Source organism: Monodelphis domestica, chromosome 6, assembly GCF_027887165.1.
Source record: "Monodelphis domestica isolate mMonDom1 chromosome 6, mMonDom1.pri, whole genome shotgun sequence".
In the NCBI taxonomy this organism is placed as follows: domain Eukaryota; kingdom Metazoa; phylum Chordata; class Mammalia; order Didelphimorphia; family Didelphidae; genus Monodelphis; species Monodelphis domestica.
Window position 1 is genome coordinate 26344679 of NC_077232.1, and position 15995 is coordinate 26360673.

General features: G+C 36.3%; 1 pseudogene; it reads left to right on the forward strand.

Moving 5' to 3' along the window:
* monDomV1R-ps1226 (vomeronasal 1 receptor monDomV1R-ps1226 pseudogene) lies at positions 7204-7950 on the forward strand (annotated as a pseudogene).

Here is a 15995-nt window from a genome sequence, read left to right on the forward strand (position 1 = left end):
GGGATGAAAAAGCCACCTTTCTTTGAATCCAAAATATGAACTAGAAGCCTAGCAAACAATAGAAGCAGGGAATTTTAGCAATTGGAGGAATAATGGAATATATCGATTGTAAAGCTCTCATTATATCAGTGAGGGAGTTCCTAGGATAGTGAGATCTTCAATCATGGCTTAGTATATCACTGAATAAATTATTTTAGATAGTAATGCCATGTTGAGTCTAGAAGAATCCATAACTAAAAAGTGGTTTTAAGTAAAAATCACTAAAGAAAATTAGTAAATATCAAGATGGACAATTTGAAATTGACAGAGTAGCTATAGAGCTGTCCTTAGCATCAGTAATATGGTTTTTAAATTCACATGTTTGATAAATATCTTAAACATGATCCTGAATCTATAACTGAAAATTTTGGTGCTCCAATTAGTTAACACATATTTGTTAAGGATTTAACTATGCAAATTCTAATTACATAGAAGATATTTGACACTAATCTTCTCAGTCTAAATTTGCATCTTCACAATTGCTAGTATTTCTACTCTTCATGGTCACAAAAACCAAATCACAGCTCTTCAGAGAGTGGAGGAATTAGTTGAGGATTAGTAGAGGAAGTTGAACCCAGATCCTCCTGACTTTGAGGGAAATTTTCTATCAATATTTTTAAACCCTTTATCTCCCATATTAGAATCAATACTGTTTATAGTTTCCAAGACAGAAAAGTGATAAGGGCTAGGGAATGGGGGTTAAGGGACTTGCCCATAATCACACAGCTAGGACATGTTTGAGGTCAGATTTGAACCCATGACTGGTTATCATCTCTAAGCTTGGCTCTCAGGCAACTGAGCCATCTAGATGCCCTCCAATAATTCTTTATTATTAGTTCTTAGACATAATCTGGGCAAATGCATGATGTTCAAAATAATATTCAAAAGTGACTTTTAGGGCATTGTTAGGGTGAATTCTAGATAAAATAGAACAGGAAAGACCAGCAAAAGTCTACAAGTAGAATTAATCAAGCAAGATCTTGCAGTTGCTGAAAATATAAGTAGAAAAGATTGTCAGAACAAATTATTGTAAAAAATAAGAAGCAAGCAGGGAAGTGAAATGCTGAGGTTTAAATATCTGTAAAGTTAGAGAAAAACATGAATTTGCCATCCATCTATGAATGTGGAGAGAGTTCAGATTCTAAAAAATCAGAGAACCTCCAAGTAAAAATAAAAGATAAATAAAATACCAATACATAATCATCCACTCCCATCAAACTTTATAAATAAAGATTTAAAATCAATTCTGCCCACCATTACTTCCAAAGACAAGTCTATAAGTAGGCACACACAAACCTCAGAAAGACACCTTTAAATGAAAGCCTCAAATAAATTCGCAAAACTTCACTCCTAGATTTTCAAGCCATTTCCTCAATGGTATAGTTAGCTTCTTTTTTTCCAGGAGAAATTCCCATTCACCTGAAAGATTACTTCTTCTTCCATACTGTTATTCCAGAAAAAGCTCTAGTCATGTTTCATTTATTCATTAATTCCCAGTTCTCCTAATAGTCTCTTTATAATTTCATTAGCCTCCTTCCTTGTAAGCAGGGAGGGCATGCTTTCATACCACTCCCACCTAGTAAATGTCATTCCAAGGACTTGGTGACTTGTTATATCTATCATTTGTCTTCACACGTTCTCATTCTAGATTCTGTGATATTATTGGTGGGAATATTTTTGGATGGGAAGTAAGGAGAGGATGGAAAATGACATCCATTCAGATGAGTCTGATTAACCCCTAACTTTAAGTTTACAAGGCATGGAATTTGAAAACTTAGATTCCTAGATTTGTAAATTTGAAATGCACCATGTGCCAAAATATTGGTGCATTTTTTAAGCTCAGGTTTGAGTTACACTAAAAAACTTTTGAAATATCCTGTGGAGAACGTTGCATATTGGGGTGTGTGTGTGTGTGTGTGTGTGTGTGTGTGTGTGTGTGTGTGTGTGTGTGTAGAGGGTAAGAAGAGACGGCAGAAGGGAATAGCAAGAAGAAAAGAGAAAGAAACTAAGGGAATAGATGCACTGATATATTTTTTAAAAAAAGACAAAGAAGGGAAAATAGTAGATTTCCTGAACTATAATATATTTTCCTCACATCAAGGAAAATCTGTCTTCCTGTGATGTCCAATGATTTATTCCAGGTTTCATTCTGATGACTTGAGATGGAAAAGTGTTAATCTCATTACTACATGTCAGCTCAGAAAATATTTGAAGACCCACATCATGCTAAAACCTCAGTCTTCTCTTATCTAACATAGGCCCACATAAAGGACCTTCATTGCCCATCCTCAATATATTGTGGTACCAGGTTCACTACAGCCTATGTTTACAATGTGGAATGCCCTAATGATGTAGGTCATTAGTGTCTGTTGAACCATTCAAGAACCAATAATTGATATTCTTAAGGAGACAGAACAGATCAGAGGTTGGATAAAAGAAAAGGAGATACTTCATTCTCATTGATTATATCTATATTTTCTAACCCATTTCAACATTTCTAGTCTTTTTATCCACATTACCTGATCTTGTGCTAAAAGTAATAAAAATTAAAGATGAAGATGATTGCCAATGGGAAGGAGAAAGAGTGAATTCTATAGACAATGGCCATACCTTCCTCTCAAGACTAAAATTGAGAGAAGTTTTGCTTGGAGGCTAAAGCTCAGATTTAGTTGATCGAGGCAAATCCTGCTTCATGCCCCAGTTGTACAAACAAAAGCACACACATATAGATACATATTTAGTCTATTTTTGAATATAAAAGAAGCATCTTGTGGGAAGCTGTCAAACTCTCACTGTTTGACATCGTTGCGTGTGGGTTCCAGAGTTGCAAGGTGACCTTCTGAAAAAATGAGACACCCACTGAACCCCCATCTATGTGACTTCTCTCTCCCACTAACTTCTCTTACTAATGAAATTCTTATGATTATTGTTTTCTACCAAGTTACAGGAGAAATGATATGAGAGCAAATACTAACAGAACTAATACACATATGCCCCAGTTTAACACCCCCCCAGAATACCACCCTAAGAATTCATTCCAAGGATCTTGTTCATAGAATTAAAACCTAAAGAGTTCCATGCGCCCAGTACCCCCTCCTTTACCTCTTAATAGTTACACTTAGATGCCCCACACCCATTGCTAGCCAAACACACAAGTAAATCAATCACTCCTCTAAAGTTCAAGCTACTGACACACTTCATTGAATTTGGTACTGTACAATAAGTAGGCAACATCGCCAAGGCACCTTAATGAAACACAGAGAAAAAGACTTGGAATTTGAGAAAATTCCTGATTTTGGTCTGTCTTAAATTGCCCTTTAACCTCATACCTAGCTGCAAAATGTTTTGTTACCCATCTCCTAAGTAATTCTGAGTGATTGTGAAAGCTGACCAAAAGTGTGAAGATTGGATTTAACTTTCTCCTGATTGTAACAATGAAGATACTTAGCTCTTCCTTTATAGTGAAGCTAGAATTGTAAGCTCCAATCTATTTTTAGATTTTAACTACAAAAAGGTGTTAAGTAATTCCAAAAGGTGAACTTAACGAAAGATGTGTTAAGTAAGCCAAAAAGAATACTCTAACCAAAGAAGGTGAGAACTAAAGAATGGGCAGTCCTGCAGAAAAAAACATCTGCAGTGATTGGTAGATGTGAAAACTTAGGGGAGTTCCCACAAGACAAAAAGGTCTTTAAATAGAGGAAAAAAAGATTAAAGGAGACACAGGAGTCGACTTGGAGTGAAGGATGGAGGAGTGACTGGAATACAGACACCCAGACTTCTTTTGGACTGTTACCATTGGTGAGTGAGAAGCTGACTTAATGACCCCGCTTTTCAGGAGGTGTGAAGCCTCCAGGTAAGGCCCATCTTCTTGAGAGTCTCTTCCCCTGCGTGGGGCTTATAAATGCTAACTGATATCAGAAGAAACCAGAGGTTTGCTTGTTTTTTTTTCCCCTCTCTCATTCCTTAATATCTTCCTTCTATTGTAAATAGTAAATAAACTACCATAAATTCTATTTGCTTTAGTAATTTGTTTTGGGATTTAGAAATTAAATCCCAGGCAACCACCTAATTAATAATATATTATCAATCCAACCATACAATTTAATTTAACAAAAGCAACAATGATTCTCTTAGCTGGTCATCTTAGTGGGTCAGGGTGAACTGACCTACTGGCTACCCTGCCTATGTCATTTATCTCTATCATGTATTTTTCTGTTGTAGCAACATGGTATATGATCACAGAATGTTTATTAAGCAATTTGTTAATGTGTGACATATCCAATTATCTGTAGAAAATCATGTATGATTGAAAAATGATTGTGTGCCAGAAAAGCATATACCCACTGAACTATATAATAAACATGAACCCTGAGCCAGGCAGAATAGCTTTGTGACTCCTGAGCTCCAGGTCTGAGCACTCAAGCTGTCTCTCATTCATTATTCATCTAAACTGCCCCACCTAGGCAGAAAATGACCCTTGGCTTCAAGACACTGCCGATTGGGCTTTTGAGAGCATCTTTTCATTTTCATAAAAAAAATTTTAATGAATAAATTTATTAGGATATTTGGGAAATTATATCTCATAAATTAATAATAAAACAAGTATATTTCTCTGAGGAATGTCATCCTGATTGAGGTGGAAATAAGACTTCTGGAAAGAGATTCAATATGGAGAGATCCAGTTCCATTGGCCTTCTGTCTTTCCCTTTCCTTTCAGATCACTGAAATATATTAGAATGAATCACAGGCCTTCAATAGAGTTAGATTATGTAATCTCAATTCCTGACCCAAGTTTGAATCTGAGCAACATAAATCTGAGGTTCCTTCTGGTTAGACCTCCAGTGGACAGAAGTTGGACCTAGCCCCTGTAACCTAATTAGAAAGTTGTTCAAGCAGAAAATGGCAGAGCTGTGGACTAACCTTTGTCATAGCACATTGCTCTGGTTACACATTCCTAAGCTTGAGACTAAGTTAAGGGACGGATCCAAATTCCCTTTGCAGAGTTAAAGTCTATCCCTGGTACTTGCAATCCACAGACTTGTACCATTCATTACTCTGGTTAACTAGCCCTATAGATCTTCCTCAATATACATTGAATATTTTACCCAGTTTTGAGGTACAATCAATAAAACTGTGACTTGATACGTCCACTCTTTTTACTGTTAGGACTCTTTATCTTGCTTCTGGAACCTTTTCTTTACCAATTGCATAGGTCCAGATCCCAGTATGACCCTATCCTAAATGTCCCCACACATTACCTTTCAATCTTCTAGCAAGACATTGTCTAAAGCAACTAAAGGCCTCTTTCTATATACTCATATGAATCTGGCCTAGGAAAATGACTCACTATAATTTTTCATAAACAAGGAAGAACTTGATCTTTTGCCTTTTCTTTGTCTTTTTGGATTAATTTTGGAAAAGAGGAAGAAATATGATCTAGGTTGTATTGATCTTTCCAATTCTACCATCTTGTATTGTCCCTCATATCTTCTTAATCTTAAGTAGTTTTTCTTTAAGAATATCCTTACATGTAAGCTGATTTATTCAGGAGGAAAATAACTTCATGAGAAAAAAACAATGTAACTTCCTCCTTCAATATATTATTTTAGCCAGTGCTTATCCTTGTGCTTCATCTTGTATCTGAGCTCTGAGCACTATATCAGGACAAGAGACTTCTGAGGCCCCTTATTTTCTAAGAGTGAACTTTAAAACTACTCCACCCTACTCAGACCATACTTTAGGGGAAGATAAAGTTGTAATCTCCGGATTGTAACAATGGAGATACTTGTTCTAACAAAATCAGGAATGTCTTGTGAACTCTACATTGCTCTACTCTACTTAGTCTAACAAGGTCAGAAATGTCTGCACCCATACTTAAGGATTAAGTATTTAGGAGGATGGTCTTTGATAGACATGTGCAAAAACAGCTGACAGACCCCTAGGCTGTCCTAAGTCAAGCTAAGTCAAGCTAAGCTACCATTGGTACAGATAAGACACAGGAAATTGACATAAAAACTGTCCATATAGGGCACTTCACTTCCTCTCTTCACTCTCTTTCCCTGGAGAGGTGGATCTGGCTGATCACTTCCTATGAGCAGATTGGCCGCCAGTTAGATCCTGGAACTCAAGCCTGGAGGAGCTCCCTCAGACAGCTTCCTTGAGAAGGTCTCAGGGTGAGTGATAAGACTGACTTCCTTTTCCCTTGGGCTCAGGGGAGGCCCCTTTGGCCAAGGCCTTTAACTCTTTCCTGGCTCAGCCTGAGCCAGAGCAGTTTGAATTAGCTCTTTCCTCTCTCTCTCTCTCTCTCTCTCTCTCTCTCTCTCTCTCTCTCTCTCTCTCTCTCTCTCTCTCTCTCTCTCTCTCTCCTCCTTAATTCCTTCTCTCTCTCACACACACACACACACAAAAAAACAGAAGACTTGGATGCTAGACTATATACTCACCAAAGATGAGGAAGTACCAGGATATTTCCCTATTCAGAGGCTTAAAGCATGTCTCTCTTCTGTTCCAGTCAAATAGGGAAAAAAATGGAGTGGGACATTTTGGATTGTTCCTTGCCTTCTGAATGAACCCCATTTCTTAATCAGCAGCAAACCAAAATTCTGCCTTTTTAATATATATTTATCAAATCAAAATCAGTTACAAAATACCTGTGCATTTTCCAAAATACATGCAAGGATTTAAACTCTACACTGCACATGCTACACATTCTAGAAAGGATTTGAGCTTGTCAGGTCCATTGTAAAAGAAAAATGTGTTGTTATTTACATAAGTCAATATAAGCAATTAAAAACTATTTCACTGAAGGAAGGATTAGTGGATTTATGTACTAGGAGAATTTCTTTGGAAATATCATCCTTTCCTCATAGATTTCCATTTTCTGTTTCTCACGATATAACTCAAAAGAGGAAGGCAAATTCTTCTGGGAAATTTTAAGTCATTACCTTATTACTCTTTATTTTCTCCAGGTTAATTTTTATCTTGTGAAAATGTTTCTGATTAAGACATAGAAATAATTAATAATGAATCTAATTAAATAATCAAGATATCTGATGATTATTCATGATAAAATTCTCAGCATCATCTACCTGAATTAGATTGTCCTTCCTCATATTCCTATACAGTTTTAAGTTCAACTGTGGTCATAAAACATGGTCCATATTTCTGATTCTCATACATTTTCTCTTTACCAATATTAATTTGCTTCTTTTCAAGGGAATTCCCAAGGCAATTGTAGTCTGGGGATTAACATATTTTGTGGATTGTATTAAGAGACTATTTCTAACTTAGATGCAGAAAGTGACTCATAGCTTTTCCCTCTGCAGCTCCACCCTCCTGAGTGTCTTCCAGGCCATTGCCATCAGTACAAGCAGATTCAGAATAGCAGAACTGAAAACCAGAGCCCTGAAGGGCATCTTTCCCTACTATCTTCTCTGTTGGGTCCTGAATCTGCTGATAGCAGTAGTTCTGCCTAGGTATGTCATTGATCTCAGGAAAAGAATGCATAATAAAGAGGAACATAACATTAGACTTAGTGCCTTAGATCTCCATGAAATGAAGACTACAATATTCCTTTTCTGGAAGTTTGCTTATAATGGATTCTTTGTGAGTGTCATGGCCATTACCAGTGGCTGATTGTGCTTCCTTCTTATAGACATCACCAAAGAATTCAACATATTTGTATAACTACAAAGTCTGTCTCAAAGAGGCTCTTCAGAGACCCATGCTGCCAAAGCCATCTTGCTATTTGTGATCACCTTTGTTAGCTTTAACTTCCTGATGTCTATGACTTTTTAAAAAGTTGCTAGTCCTGTGTTGCTTCATGTCTCAGTTTTTCTTTCCCTGTGCTTTACAACAGTAAGGCCCTTCATATTTCTCAACAGTGACACTCAGATCACTAGATTTTACTGAGCCATTGCAGGAAAAGGCCATCTTCCACTGACTTAAATTTTAAAGCCAGGAACCTAGAGAATAATAGAAGGAGAACATTTAGCAGTGGAAGAAATACAGGGCAAAGTAAACTTGAAAGTTCTTATTCTGTTAATGGGGGAATGAGGGCAAGGTAAAACTTCTTTCCTAAAATATTTCAATTATTAATTAAGTTCTTTTCTATTTTGTCCATTCATGCGAAGAAAACCATAACCTTAGAAAGGGGACAATAGCAGTACAGTGTGACAACGGGTGTACACAATACAGTGAAGGATAGATCCATTCTAATGGTAGACTCCTAGAAACGTCTTTAATTGTTGTCAATTCATTTCTTTTTTTTTTCCTTTTAACACTGTTCACTTCCTTTTTTCACCAGTCAGTTCTACAGTTTTCTCACAACTGTCTGTGATAAGGGAATGACCTGGGTAGATATAAGAGTTCTGTGTCTCTTACGAAATACAGTCTTTAATGCACATTTTGTAACTGAATCTCCTAGGGAAACTTGTTCACCAAAAGGAGTTTCTTTGTCTTAGTCACAATTGTGTTAAAACTCCATCTGTAGCTTTCCTAATTTAAGGGTTTATGTTAACAAAAATAAACCATTAAAAATATCTATAAGTAAATGTGTTCTATGAGTGTTCATTTCAACTCATATAAATGGAATATGCGAGTCAAAAGGGACCCTGATGGACCATCTAAGTGAACATATATCCCAAAGAAATCCTCACTGCAATGCATGTTGCATCATATTTCAGTTTTTTCTTTCCCGATGCTTTGCAACAGTCTGCTCCCTCATATTGCTCAACAGTGATACTCAGATCGCTAGATCTGATTGTGTCCATTGCATTGCATTCAAGGCCATCAAGGAGAGAAATTGACTCAATGCCCAGAGACATCATCCCACTTTGTACAACTTTAAGTCTTAGTAGGTTTTTTTTCTTGACATCAAGTTTAAATTTACCTCTTCACACCTGTCATGTGTGGCTCCTTGTTCTGGCTCTAGAAAGCAGTTGAACAAACTTTTTCCTTCTACATAAAATCCACTTAAATACTTAAAGACAGCCATCAACCTCTAGTCTTCCCATGTTAAAAGACCCCATTTTTTTCACATGGAATTGACTCAAAGCCCTTCAATAATCTACTTACCCTCCTCTAGACACTTCCCAGCTTATCAAGGGCCACTTAAATTGTGCTATGCCATAATGAGCCAAGTAATCCAAAGCAGCCCAATGAGAGCAGAGGGACTCTCCTCTCTTTTCGTTTAGCATGATCCCATCTATGACAAGCAAAGGTTACATCCTGATTTTGACCATGATACGTGTCCATTTTCCCTCCCATTTCAGTTCCCTCTAAGTATTTAGCCTACTGGATACTATTTTTACAAAGTCATGCCATATTTCTGTAAGAGATGAAGCTAAGTGGCATAGTAGATAGTGGCAGGCCTGAAGTCAGTGTTGTAGCTAAATTAAACTCTGGCCCTTAATTTTCATAGAGTTTATTAATATTTACTTGAATAAGAGAAGCAGACAGATAGAAAAAAAATCTATTCTAAATTAGCTATGTGATTACTCTCCACATGGCTCTCTCAACCACCTTTATTTTATCATTCCCAAGAGAAGAGAGAGCTCCCACATCCTGGAACTCCTTCTTTTATCCCTCCTATTTTACCCTGGATCAATAACATGATTGTTTCCAGTTCAGCTACCTAGGTCATTGCCCCATGACCCACACTGGAGTGCACTGACATCATGTAACACTAGCAGTACCAGGACACAGGTTAGGACCCCAGCATGGGATCCTGGGAGTGGGTTCCATTCACACATGAGGAAGACTCATCCTCCTAGGTTCAAATCTAGCCTCAGATACTGAGTAATTGTGTGACCCTGGACAAGCCATTTAACTCTGTTGTCCTATGTTTCCTCATCTACAAAACAAACTGAAGAAGGAAATGACAAACCCTTCCAATATCTTTTCCAGTAAAACTCCAAACACTGTCCCCAAAACCTGTAAATGATTCAAAATGACCAAACAATAAAATATTTATAAGATAATCACTACTTTCTTGGTATGCTTCTAAAATGACATGACTGGAATATATAAAATCTAAAGAATAATATTTAATATTCTATAATCTATATTATGGTAGTAATCCAAGCCCACAATTCTGAGAATCTGTCTCACATATTTAATGGTAAATCACAATTCTAAAATTGTTTAAATATGGAATGAATTAGAATTAACAGGCAAGTTTTGGGCATCAATTTTAGAGGCATGCCTCTCCGCTTATTGAGTATTAATATTGAATACTTCTTGGGAAAAAAGTTGATTTCTTATAAGTTTTCCAGAAGCTAGTTTTGGAGGGAAGTGTCAAGATGGTGTCTTAGAAACAGCAAAAATTGATTCCTCTGTGAATATCCTTCCACACCAAACAAAAACAAAATGCCTCAAGGGGGACAGAAAACTAAATCCAACAAGACAGAGCTTCAGGATCCTCCTGCTCAATTCAACTTAAAAGGTATGCAGAGAATATTGAATTCTTTGGGATAAAGAAAAGAAAGAAGGAATGTTCCAATGGTCCTGCCCCCCACTTACTCTGCTGAGCCTCAGCCATTGGTGGGATCTCAGGGGGAGGGCTCCAAACAGGACAGAGTACCTTGCTACCACAACTATTCAAACCTCAACACTCTGACCACAGATGGCAAGGAGGAAGCTGGTGGAGAGGAATAGAGGAGAGGGCAGGCTGGTCATAGCCTTCAGTCAGCATCTTTCATCTTGGGCCTCTGCTGTGGGAAGTTTTAACCTCAGGGTACATTCAGCTCTGTAGATCAGTTCAACTGGCTTAATTAAGTATATCAGCAGCTCAGAGAAGAAGGTTCTAGAGGACAGAAAAGCTCAATGTCACAGACCCAGCAAACAATCAGAGGAACAAATGTATAGCTCACAAAGAGGGAAAAAAACAAAATTATGAGTAAACAGCAGAAGTAAAAAGAAACTACATTTGAAAACTACTATCCAGAAAAACAACAAAGAACAGATTGAACAGAGGTGAACCAAGGAACATTAAGTAAAACCTCAGAAGCTCCAGAAAATTGGATTCAGTTTTTGGAAGAGCTCAAAAAAGAATTTAAAAAATAACACAGGTTGAAGAAAATTGGAAAAAGAACTTAAAAAAGCAAAATAGTCATCTGGAAACAGAAGAGCATGAATTAATAAAAAAATAAAAGAAAATAGTGTCTTGAATGCCAGAACTGACCAGCTAGAAAATTAGATTAAAAAAATTAAAAGACAAAGAGAATGAGATACAAAGAAAATAGTTCAAAAGGAAAAGGAGGATCACAAAGCCATGGACAAAAATCCAGTATTTTTAAAAAAATTAGAATTGAACAACTAGAAGCTAATGATTTCTCAGAGCACCAAGGTTTTATAAAATAAACTCAAAAGAATGAAAAAATGGCAGATCAGGAAAATAGATCAAAGAGAGATAATATAAGAACTATTTGAGTACCTGAAGGCCATGACCAGAAAAAAGCCTTGATATCATCCTACAGGAAATTATTGAAGAGAAATGCCCCAATATCCTTGAACAAGAGGGTAAAATAGAAACTGAAAGAATTCACAGATCACCTCTTGAATTAAATCCCCAATTGACAATTCCTAGGAACATTATAGCCAGTTTCAAGAGTTCCCAGACCAGGGAGAAAATATTATAAGTAAATAAAGAGAAACAATTCAGATATCAGGGAGCCCCAGTTAGAATCACACAGGACATAGCAGCCTCCATACTAAAGGACTAGAAGGCTTGGAATATAATATTCCATAGGGCAAGGGAACTGGATCTACAACCAAGAATCAATTATCCAACAAAGCTTACTATACTCTTTTAGAGGCAAGTATGGTCATTTAATAAAATAGAACACTTCCAAGCATTCCTAAAGAAAAGACTAACCTTGAAGAGAAAATTTGAGGCCCAAATATAAAATCCAAGAGAAGCATGAAAAAATAAACAAAAAAGGAGGAAAATTTAATGACTTCAATAAGATTAAAGGGCATATATTCCTATATGTAATAATGATATATTTAATTCTAAAAAATTGATATCATTGTCATAGTAGTCAAAATGGGGGAAATATATAACATAAAGAAGCACCAAGGATAGTTGGATTGGAGAAAACAATACAATGGAAGGGAGGAAGAAGTTGGTGATTTAACTGTTTTCTCACTGGAATTGGCTCAGAGAGAGAACAGCCAGGCTCATTTGGGTATAGAATTGTATTTTACCCTATAGAAAAGTAGAAGGAGAATAAGAAACAGGATGATGTGGAGGGGAGATATACAAGGGAAGGAGAAGTTTGGGGGCATCCAAAAAGTCCTATAGTTATAGGGAATTAAGAAGGAAGGAAGGAATAAGGGGAACTATATAATGGGAGGGGAAATGGAAGAGAGTGATTAAAAACAAAATAGTAGAGGTAAGGGAAGAATAGGAGGAGTAAAGTTAGAATTAAAGAAAGCAGTTAAAATGAAGGGGAATGCACAGGTGGTAATCATAACTCAAAATGAGAATGGAATTAACTCACCCTTAAAATGCAAGAGATTGTAGAGTGAATTAAACACAAGAATTCTAGTATATGTTGTCTATAAGAAACATGCATGAGATAGACACACATAGTAAAAGGCTGGAGCAGAATCTATTGGGATGCAACTGAGACAAAGAAGGCAGAAGTAGCAATCATGAATTCAGACAAAAATAAAGTAAAAAAATTGATTTGATTAAAAGAGACAAGGAAGGAAACTACATATTGACAAAAGAGACAAGGAAGGAAACTATTTATTGATAAAAGATTGCATAAATAATGAAGAAGTATCAGTACTCAACATATATGCACCAAATTGTACAACATCCAGATTTTTAAAGCAGAAATTGAAGGAGTTCAAGGAGGAAATATAAAAATAATACTACTGGGGGACCTCAAACTTCTCCTATCAGAACTAGATAAATTGAACCAAAAAATAAGTTTAAAAGGACTAAGGAAAGTGAATGAAATTTTAGAAACTTTAGCGCTAAAAGATGTCTGGAGAAAACTAAATAAGTATAAAAAGGAATATACCTGTTCTGTAGTATATGTTACATATACAAAGACTGACAGTGTACTAGGGCATAAAAACATAGGAAACAAATGCAGAAAACCAGAAATAATAAACACAAATTTCTCAGAATATAATGTGATGAAAATCATAATTAATAAGGGTTCATGAAGAGGCAAATTTAAAAGCAATTGGAAATTAAATAATTAAATCCTTCAAAACTGATGAATCAAAGAAATAAGTATTGATTTCATCAAAGAGAATGAAAATGAGGAGACAACATATCAAAATATACAGGATACAGCCAAAGCAGTACTGGGGAAAATTTATATCTTTGAATGCCTATATCAACAAAAAAGAAAGGGAGGAGATTAATGAATTGAGCAGGTATACCACTGCTGGGTTGATGCCCCAATGAGATAATAAGGAAAAAAGGTTTGTACAAAAATATTTATAGCCTTGCTCTTTGTAGTGGTAAATAATTAGAAAATGAAGGGTTGTCCATTGACTGGGGAATAAATGAAAAAAAAATTGTGGTATCTGCTGGTGATGGAATACTATTGTGCTGAAAGGAACAATTAACTGGAGGATTTCTATGTGAACTGGAAAGAACTCCAGGAATTGATGTAGAGTAAAAGGAGCAGAACCACAAGAACATTATACACAGATACTGATACATTGTGGCATAATCAAATATAATAGACTTTCTCAATGATTCAGGATAAAACCTAGGAACTTATGAGGAACAATGCTATCGACATCTGGAGAAAGAACTGTGGGAGTAGAATCTCAAAGGAAAAATATATGATTGATCACATGGTTTGATGGCGATATGATTGGGGCTTTGGTGTTAAAGGATCACTCTATTACAAATATGAGTGAAGTGTAAATACATTTGGAACAATCATATCTGTATAACCCAGTAGAATTTTATGTCAGATCTGGGAAGGGGGAGGGAAAAGGAGTGGGAAAAATAATAAATCATGTAGCCATGGAAAATATTCTAAATAAAAAAATCATTTTTAAAAAATGAATTGGATATGCAACATAAAAAATAAGAAAAGAACAAATTTTTAAATCTCAGGTAAAAACTAAATTGGAAATCATCAAATTTAAAGGAAAAAATAATAACTTTGAAATTAAAAGAAACAAACTAATAAATAAGACTAGGAGCTGGTTCTTTTAAAAAATAAAATAGATAAATTACTGGTTAATTTAATTAAAAAAAGAAAGAAGAGTATCAAAGTAACTGTATCAAAGATGAAAAGGGTGATCTCATGACTGTAAACATAATTTTAGGGTTGTGACATAAAATATAAATTAATTGGTCACCAAGGAAAAAATCCCAAATAAAATACTCAAATCATTCTGAAAATTTATGGTAATTTTAATTAATATAGTGGAAAGGATTTAAGGAGAAAGAGAGAAGAGGGTATAGATTTTTCTCCCACCTGGCCTGTGCCAGGGGGAGTTCAAGATTTCTGCCACTAGGTCTCTGAAGGAGATTAGAGGCTTCTAAGAGGATAAGTTTGGAAAGTAAAGGAGAAAAAACTCTACCAGAAACTCAGCACCGAACCGGACAAAAGCTTGTAGCCATGTTAAGATGCCAAAAGGCCCAGCAAGCTGCCACCAACCAAATCTCTGTCACCAAAAGTTCCCGGAGAGAGGAAGTGAGACAAATATACAGATCTATTACTATTGTGTCCCCTCCTCTAAATGCCCATTCTTTAGTTCTCATCTTCTTTGATTAGATTATATCTTTAAAGTTACTTAACATTCTTTGTTAAGTTCACCTTTTGTGAGTTACTTAACCATTTTGTGATTAATTTACCTTTTATAGTTACTTAACACCTTTTTGTATTAAGATCTAAAAATAGACTTAACTTAAAGTTCTAGCTTCACTAAAAAGTAAGAACTAAGTACCTTCGTTGTTCAATCAGGAGATTGCAACTTTACCTTCCCATAAAGTAAGATCTAAGCCAGGCGGAGTAATTTAAAGTTTATAAGACATCCCTGATTTTGTTAAACTAAGTAGGGTGGAGTAATTTAAAGTTCTCAAGACATTCTGATTTTGTTAGACTAATTATCTTCATTGTTACAAACAGTAGATAGCTAAATCCAATCTTCACGCCTCTAATGAAGAGGAAATTAAGGTAAGTATTAAGAGTTCTTTTATCCAATTATATGGCAATTAATATGACAATCTACATGAAATGGATGAATATTTACAAAAATAAAAATTGCCTAGATTAACAAAAGAGGAAATAGAATACTTAAATAATCCCATATCAGAAAAACAAATCGAATAAATTATTATTAAAGAACTCCTGAAAAAAAATCCCCAGGATCAGATGGATTCACAAGTGAATTCTATCAAACATTTAAAGAACAACCATTTCAAGTACTGTATGAACTCTTTGATAAAATAAGTTCATAAAGGGACTTCCGGGTAATCATGGCTGCAATCTAGACTCCACACACTTCCTCTCCCCGGCACCGAACGAAATAGACTACATCAAAGGAGCATAAAATCACCTTTGGAGGAACAGAAGAACTCCCCAGTACCCCACAGAGGCAAAGGTACGTGGGGCTTGAACATTTCCACACTAAAATAAGAAGGAAAAGCTTGCACAGAAAAGTGAACTGAGCCGCCCTTCCCCCACCCCACCTCCCCCACTAAACCAGAGTGAGCTACCTGAGCGCTCACCGGGACAGCGAGTGAGTGGGGAGCGTCTCTGTCTGGGGGGGGGGGGGCACTCCAGGGTCCTTGGGATCTGGGGACTGCCAGGAAAAAAACGTCTCAGGGCGCTTTCACTGGAGAATCCAGTGGACCTGGACTTGGGGTGGGCTGCGCTGAACAACGCACGCTGATTATCTGGGCGGAGCTGAATACCTGGGCTCGGAGGCTGGGAAGAACTAGTCTGAAGCAACCTAAATTCACAGAA